The sequence below is a fragment of the Pelophylax lessonae genome (genome assembly GCF_965119305.1).
Source record: "Pelophylax lessonae genome assembly, chromosome: 3".
Lineage (NCBI taxonomy): Eukaryota > Metazoa > Chordata > Amphibia > Anura > Ranidae > Pelophylax > Pelophylax lessonae.
This window is the reverse complement of record NC_138770.1, coordinates 394,909,219-394,916,955: the sequence shown is the minus strand read 5'-3', so window position 1 is coordinate 394,916,955 and position 7,737 is coordinate 394,909,219.

Sequence of the window (7,737 nt, the reverse complement as noted above, 5' to 3'; positions counted from 1 at the left end):
AAAAAAACAGCCTCCTCCCAGCTCCCACACGAAAAGGGTCCCCGCTTTTAGTATAGTTCCAGTCTTATGGGGCGAATTGGGCCAGAGTGCAAGGTCCAGGAGGCAATTCAGTCTGGCACCCCCCATAAAGTGGTCACACTGCTTCCTGCCGGTATAATAATACTGGCAGGTGAGGACATTCAGACAGACCATAGGCGGCCGACCACACTTAATACAACTGGCCCGACAGCAGCCAAAGATAATAAGTTTGGCACTGCAGCCCAATGTGCCGCCTACCCTCCTCTGCCCACAGGTATGGCAGGCATCATGTAAATAATATAATTTAATTTCTTTCAACATCCTTGTCCCAGTTATGGGCAACTGATATGCTGCACTGATGGGCAACTGATGTGCTGCACTGATGGACAATTGATGTGCTGCACTGATGTGCACTGATATGTTTCATTGATGGCCACTGATGAGGCTGCACTTATGGGCACTGATGGGAACTGATGAGGCTGCACTGATGGGCACTGATGAAGCTGCACTGATGGGCCTAAACTTATGGGAACTGATGAGGCTGCACTGATGGGCACTGATAGACTGTGGTTGTGGTCTGTGGTTTACAGATGACAGGATGGGTAACAGGAAGGGGTGTGGCCTTTACAGGAAGGGGTGGGTCATATTTAAATTAGGGGGTGCCCAAGTATAGTCAGACCTAGGGCAGCACAAACCTAAATACACCACTGCTTGTCATGCGACTTTGAAGTCCCAATTCGCAGGACAAGTCGCACAAGTGTGAAAGGGGCCGCTGCACATTTGCAGACATTTGCCCAACTATATTCTAGCGGATGTTCTACTTGGTAAATGTCCAAGTATTATTAGCTTACAGTGAGTATGGATTTTTGGTGAACCTGAGGTGTTTCTTTATAAATGTTACAGGATGTATTAGGTTTTCTTTGCTGTGGCAATGACACAGATAAAAAGAAAGCTCTGACACAGAAACTAGCTGTAAATGACTGGAAAAATATACAAACTTGTGGCAGAGGTTCATTTTATAGAAACCAACACATACAAAAGCTAACCAGACAAAGAAAGCACCTACTTACCTACAAGCCATTTCACCACCATCCTTCCTTGTTAGAACTTGTTGTAGAAGGCTGACTGATTGGATAAAAAAGTCATGGAAGCTCCTGGAAAAGCGCAAATGGGAATAAAACACCATTTGCATTTTGAGTTTAAAATGCTTCCCAGTTTGTACATTTTCTCCCTGTAGTAAGGTGGGTCTAGTATAATCTAAGCGCAATCTATGGCACCCAGGTAGTAACTTCCCTAACAGGTGAAATTCCTGCTTCAGTATTTTTCTATTAAAAAAAACCTTCAATAGCTACTTTAGAATATAGGAGAAGCTGGTCTGGCTTCTACCTATAAAGCATGCAGTGAAAGGCTGGAACTTGGCTTTCCTCCGCTTGTACACATCACAGAAACTTCCAGCACCAAGGTACTAGCTCTGATAGATTCCAGTGCATGACTGTTAGACTCCATGCACACTGGCCTAAAAATCGCTGCTACTACAGGAGTGTTGGGAATTGATTTGCCTGTAGAAGCACCTCAGTGTTATCCTATGTGTCCATGCACATTAGGACGATTACAGGCATATTTTAACCACTTGCTGACCGGCCATAGCCAAATGGCGGCTACAGCGTGGTCAGCTAGTTCTATGCGGAGCGCGCATGGAAGTGTCCGTGATCATCAGTTTCTCTGTACCCGTCACATCACAGATCATGGTATATGGCCAATGACAACGGCTCTTTACCAAGTGATCGCTACATGCAATGATGGAGCAATCATTTGTCAACAAATTGGCGCATGTCCGGTTCAGCTCTCTCCTCTCTTCACACACTGTACACACCGATCAGTACAGCGTGCAAGGAGAGGAGGGAGACCACAGTAGTGCTCACCCATGCCTCATCCGTGCCCCATTCATGCCCATCTGTGCCTCATTCATATCCATCTGTGTCTCATTCATGCTCATCTGTGCCTCATTCATGCCCATCTGTGCCTCATCCATGCCTCATTCATGCCCATCTGTGCCTCATTCATGCCCATTTGTGCCTCCTCCATGCCTCATACATGCCCATCTGTACCTCATTCATGACCACCTGTGCCTCATTCATGCTCATCTGTGCCTCATTCATGCCCATTTGTGCCTCATTCATGCCCATTCATGCCTCTTCCGTGCCTCATTCATGCCTATCTGTGTCACATCCATGCCTCATCTGTGCCCACCCATGCCTCATCCGTGGCCATCCGTGCCACATCAATGCTTATCTGTGCCACCTCAGAGCTCATCCGTGCCACATCCATGGTACATCAGTGCTCATTCCTGCCACATCCATGCCACATCAGTGCTCATCCAGGCCACATCCATGCCACATCAGTGCTCATCCTTGCCACATCCATGTTACATCAGTGATTATTCGTGACTCATCCATGCCCCATCAGCGCTCATCCTTGCCACATCCATGCCACATCAGTGATTATTTGTGACTCATCCATGCCATCAGTCCTAATCCATGCCACATCAGTGCCACTGCAGTGCTTATCAGTGCCCTACAGTGCCTCACAAAAGTGTAATAGGTAGTCAGGAAATTAGATTTGTAATTTTATGTCCCTAGACATGCATGTTGAGCCTCTATATGTTGCCAGGAGAGGAGGGAGACCGCAGCAGTGCTCACCCATGCCTCATCCGTGCCAGATTCATGCCTCATTCATGCCCATCTGTGCCTCATTCATGCCCATCTGTGCCTCATTCTTGCTCATATGTGCCTCATCTGTGCCTCATTCATTCCCATATGTGCCTCATCCATGCTCATCTATGCCTCCTTTATGCCTCATCCGTACCTCATTAATGCCTATCCATGCCACATCCATGCCTTATCCTTGCCCACCCATGCCTCATCCATGGCCATCCGTTCCACATCAATACTTATCTGTGCCACATCCATGGCACATCAGTGCTCATTCCTGCCACATCCATGCCACATCAGTGCTCATCTATGCCACATCCATGCCACATCAGTGCTCATCCATGCTGCATCAGTGCTCATCCATGCCACATCCTTGGCATTATATTAAGTGCTCAGTTTTTAATTTTCTAAAATAATAAACATGTTATACTTACCTGCTGTAATGGTTTTGCACAGAGCAGCTCTAATCCTCCTACTCTTGGGTCCCCCGCCGGTGTTCCTCTCTTTCTCTCTCCCCACTAGACTCTGTGAGAGCAGTGGGGGCAATTGGCTCTCGTTTCTGTCAATCAAGTCCAGTGACATAGGAGCAGTGGGGCTCCTGGCTCCACCCGCTTTGAGTACCCCCCCTACATGCTGGAGCTAGGAGCTGCACTGCTCCTTTGTCACTGGACTTGATTGACAGCAGCGAGAGCCAATGACTCCCACTGCTCTCACAGAGTCCAGAGGGGAGGGAGGGAGAGAGCAGTGTCGCTGCTCTCGTGCACAGCGCTGGACCAAGATAGGGGCAGAAAAAAAAAAACCTCATTACCAACAAGTCCAGGAGCAGCAGAGTTTTGGCAGAAAAATGCTTGATGTGTGTAAATGCTAGGCGCATCAAGCCCGTGAGCATTAGTTCATTTTAATAACCACAATAAATTATTATTCTGGCCAATGAAATTATTTAACGTCCAAGAGCTTGACATGCCTAGCATTTACACACGCAAACATAAATGCATCTAGATGCATCTACACATATGAACACGTGGCAAGTGTTTTTTTTTTTTGCCAAAATGCTGCCTCCAGGAGGAATGGCATTTAGGAGAGTTGGACAAATGCCCTGTGTGCATGAGACCTAATAAGCAATTATTCATATTTATCTGAACAAAATTGAATGCTTTTATTTTTTAAGAAATAAATTATATAAAACAACTAACCATTCCCTTGAAAGCTAATGTACTGGCTTGTACATGCTCAGGCAAAGCTGTAATGCTTCTCACCTGTAACTCCAGATCTCTTCTTGTTTTGTAGGAAGAGAGGTCCAAGCTACCTCCTCATCAGATAGCTGATCCAGAGGATAAGTATAAGTTCTGAATACATGAAGCTGTTAGTCTAAAGGCCCGTACACACGTACCGATCGTCGGCATACAAACGTCGGTGGACGAAGGATCTGCCGATTGTACGCGTGTTAGTATGGTGCCTCCGACAGATGTCTGCGCACAATCCGCGGACAAAAGTCTTTCTTGCAAACATGAAAATTTTTGTATGCCGACACCAGAACGGACGATTGTTCGCCTGTCAGTACACAATTCGGCCGACACACAGCTACAAATCCCAACACGCATGATCAAACCAAATGAGTTCCCGGAAGAATTTTCTCTAGTAAACTCAACATTTTATTCAGAAAGAACTTTCGGCTCGCGGAAGTCCAAGAAATAGGTGAAATGCGGAGCACATGCTCATCTTGATAAATGTGAGAAGAAGGAAGATGCTGCTCATAATGCCATACTTTTCTAATAAAAAGGCATGTGTTCTGTTATGATGAAGATAATGTTTGTCTATTCTATCTGTTCTATCAAATTTTATAATTAAATAATTTGAACTCTTCACCATTATTTTTGTATTTTCACACCAAAGATCTAACTATTGATATGACCCTTTATTCTTGTATGAATTAATGTCTAAAACATATTTTTCAGGTTATGCACAATATTAAACATGTTAACAAATTCAGATAGGCCATTTTTTATTTTCATTTTCTTTATTTTTTGGATCTCAGCAAAAAAAAAACAAAGCAAACATCAATACTTTCCGTATAATAAACTAAACATAAAAAAGGTCCATTTGGACAAAATTAAACTAGAAACTGGCAAACAGGGGTAAAATAAATAATAGGGGGTTACAAAAATTAAAGTTGCTGGTAACTGAAATCAGGTTGCCATGAGGGCAGGTTTGGATCCTGCTGGCCATATTGCCACTGGCCATGTGGCATTTGGCGAGGTGGTGGGTGTTGTGGAGGTGGAGGTGGAGGTGGAGGTGGAGGGCACGGGTGCTCCTGGCATGCATGGCTGTGCTCAGTAAGTATGCCGTTTTCAGCCTTTTGCAGCACATCGAGGATGATTTTTCTGGCATACTGACACTGCCTGAGGTCCACCTTATCCAAAATTTTTGCCGTCATGTTGCCGAAGGACTCATTGGCCTCCGGTTTCCGACGTAGGGCTATGGTGGCCTCCTGGATAAACTCGTCGGTGATGTCATCCACGTGCTTCCTCTTTTGCCTCCGTTTGGCAGGAGGAGGTGGTGGTGGAAATAGTTCCACAGGCTCCTCAGGCTCCGCAGGCTCCCCAGGCTCCTGGCTGCAACCTGGCTCCTCCTCAGTGACACTTCCCTGTTGATGAAATGAACAATTGATTAGAATGTTATAGTGTATATAAAAAGTCATGTTTGTTATATTATTGTGAACAAATAGCAGACTTTACATACAGTGGCGTATCTAGGGTCTCCAGTGCCCTTGTTGAGGAGCTGTATTTGGCAACAACCCCCCCCCCCCCCCCCAAGATCAATGTAAAACTGTAACCCACCCCCCCAAAAAAAAAATTAAAGGGCATTAAAAGTTTCTAATTTGCCCCTTGTTTGCCCAGTGTAGAGCTCTCTAGTGGGCAATCATTGTCTCAGGTGTGAAAAAGAAAGAGAGGGTTGAGAGATAGAGAGAGGGAGAGAAAGAGGGGGTGTGAGAGAGAGAGGAGGGGGTTGCAGAGAGAGAGGGGCCTGAACTTGCAGAGGGCTTGATGTAGGGCATTGAGGGTGAAGCAGTGCAGGGAAACATGAATAAGGGAGCCACCTGCCTTGCTGACCCACAGTGAGAGACCAGAGACATGGAAGCAAGGATGGATGGATCATTTGCAGGAGCTGTTAGTTTTGTATTAAAAAAGGTTGAGCCAGAGGAATGCTGAGGCTACAGCAGTGTTTGTTAGGACCAGAGGTGTGCTGGGGATGCAGCAGTGTTTGTAAGACCAGAGGGGTGCTGGGGATGCAGTGAGAGGCAGTCTCAGTCTCCTGGTCTTTTGGCTCAGCTGCTCTCAATGTTTTACACCTGCATGAATCCGCCTGCAAACTGGGGGTTCTGGGGTGTGCAGGCTGAGTGGATTGTTAAAATAAACAATAAAACAATGCCAATGTTTTTGTGACCCACCCCCCTTGGCCTGCGCCCCTGGCGGTTGCCTGTCATGCCAACCCCTTGCTATGCCCGTTTACATAAAGGGTCAATTATGGTTTAGCTTATAATTTTGTTACATGATTACATTTTAGCAGACAATATATTGTGAAATGCCATACCTGAGTAAAACTCTCCTCCAGGAAATCCTCATCCTGGCTTGGATCAACCGACACTGAGCCCTCTGCCGAAGTAGAAGGCAGTGTTGAAATTGACGGCCTGGATTCCATGGTGTCTGCCAGGAATCGCATGTTATCATAGTACCACAGCCGTGGTACATATACATTCCGTGCACCTGCTCCAGACTGGGTGGACTCCTCTATTTTTTTTAACTCCCGCCTGTAGGCAGTGCGAATACTGTTTATTTTTTTGCGGATATAAGTAAAATTTGCCCCAGGACAGACGGGCTTGTAGAAGGCCACCAAATGTTCCATGGCCTGTTTTCTGAGTTTTCTATTTTTATAATCTGCGGACTTGACTTGCCACAAACACGGCAGTTGCCTGAATTCATCAATGAAACTGATGAGAAAGTTGTGGGTGGTGAAATTGTCCACCATATTGCAGGACAGTATATGCCTGCAAGACACAAAACAACACAAAACATATTAAAATAGCATGTATTTTGGCACATAATAAAGATATTCCTAATAAAAGCTGTATAGGGCCCAAAACACACACTTTCTATTAAAAGAGTCGTACCTTTGTTTGTGGGGAAAAGTCGTGATTCGCCGCTCGATCGTGCTCCAACTCTCGATATGTCCGCTAGCGAATCGTCGGCCGAACGATCTGGCGTCCTTTAAATACAGCGCAGGCGTCAACTCCTCCTCCAGTGGCGGGCTTGTGCAGGGGTGTGTACGTGCCGAAGATCAGGCCTACATGCGGCACTCACACCTGAGGCAGTGGAATAATCATTGTTTAATTACGAACCATGTCTCAACAATCTGGGAGCTCAATTAGTGGGGGCCGAAGTGATTGGGCCACCCGAAAATCAAGGGCTACACCCATGTCAAAGCCAGAAATGGTGGAGATGGTCTCCATTTTAGAAAAAATGGATTACGATGGAAAGTTGGCAAATTACGATCGGCCCAATGCCAGGAAAGATGGCATCATGGACAAGGTGGTGGCCTGTTTGGTCAAAAAATTCGGTGTCGAGCGATCGAAAGATCAGATTCGGAAACGGTGGTCTGACCTCAAACACCGTGAGCAGGATCAGCTTTCCCAAATCCATCGGATTTTGAAAAAAAGTAAGTTTTATTTTTTCTTTATTTTTTTAATCATGCAATATGTTTTTTATAATTTGGTGTATGTTGTATTAACATGTCTAGATTATAATGTCTATGTAAAAAGTTAGATTACTCATTTTAGTTGTCATGTCGTGATTTGATCGATCTATTGTTGATGTTTTAGTATATGACATTAAAAGTCAGGAAGCCATAGTTAAAAATATATGTATTGTGTTGCAACGAACGTTCTTTCCTGCACGAATCTTCTCAGCAAACATTCCTATTAATCACAGATTATTATTCAAACCTTTAAATA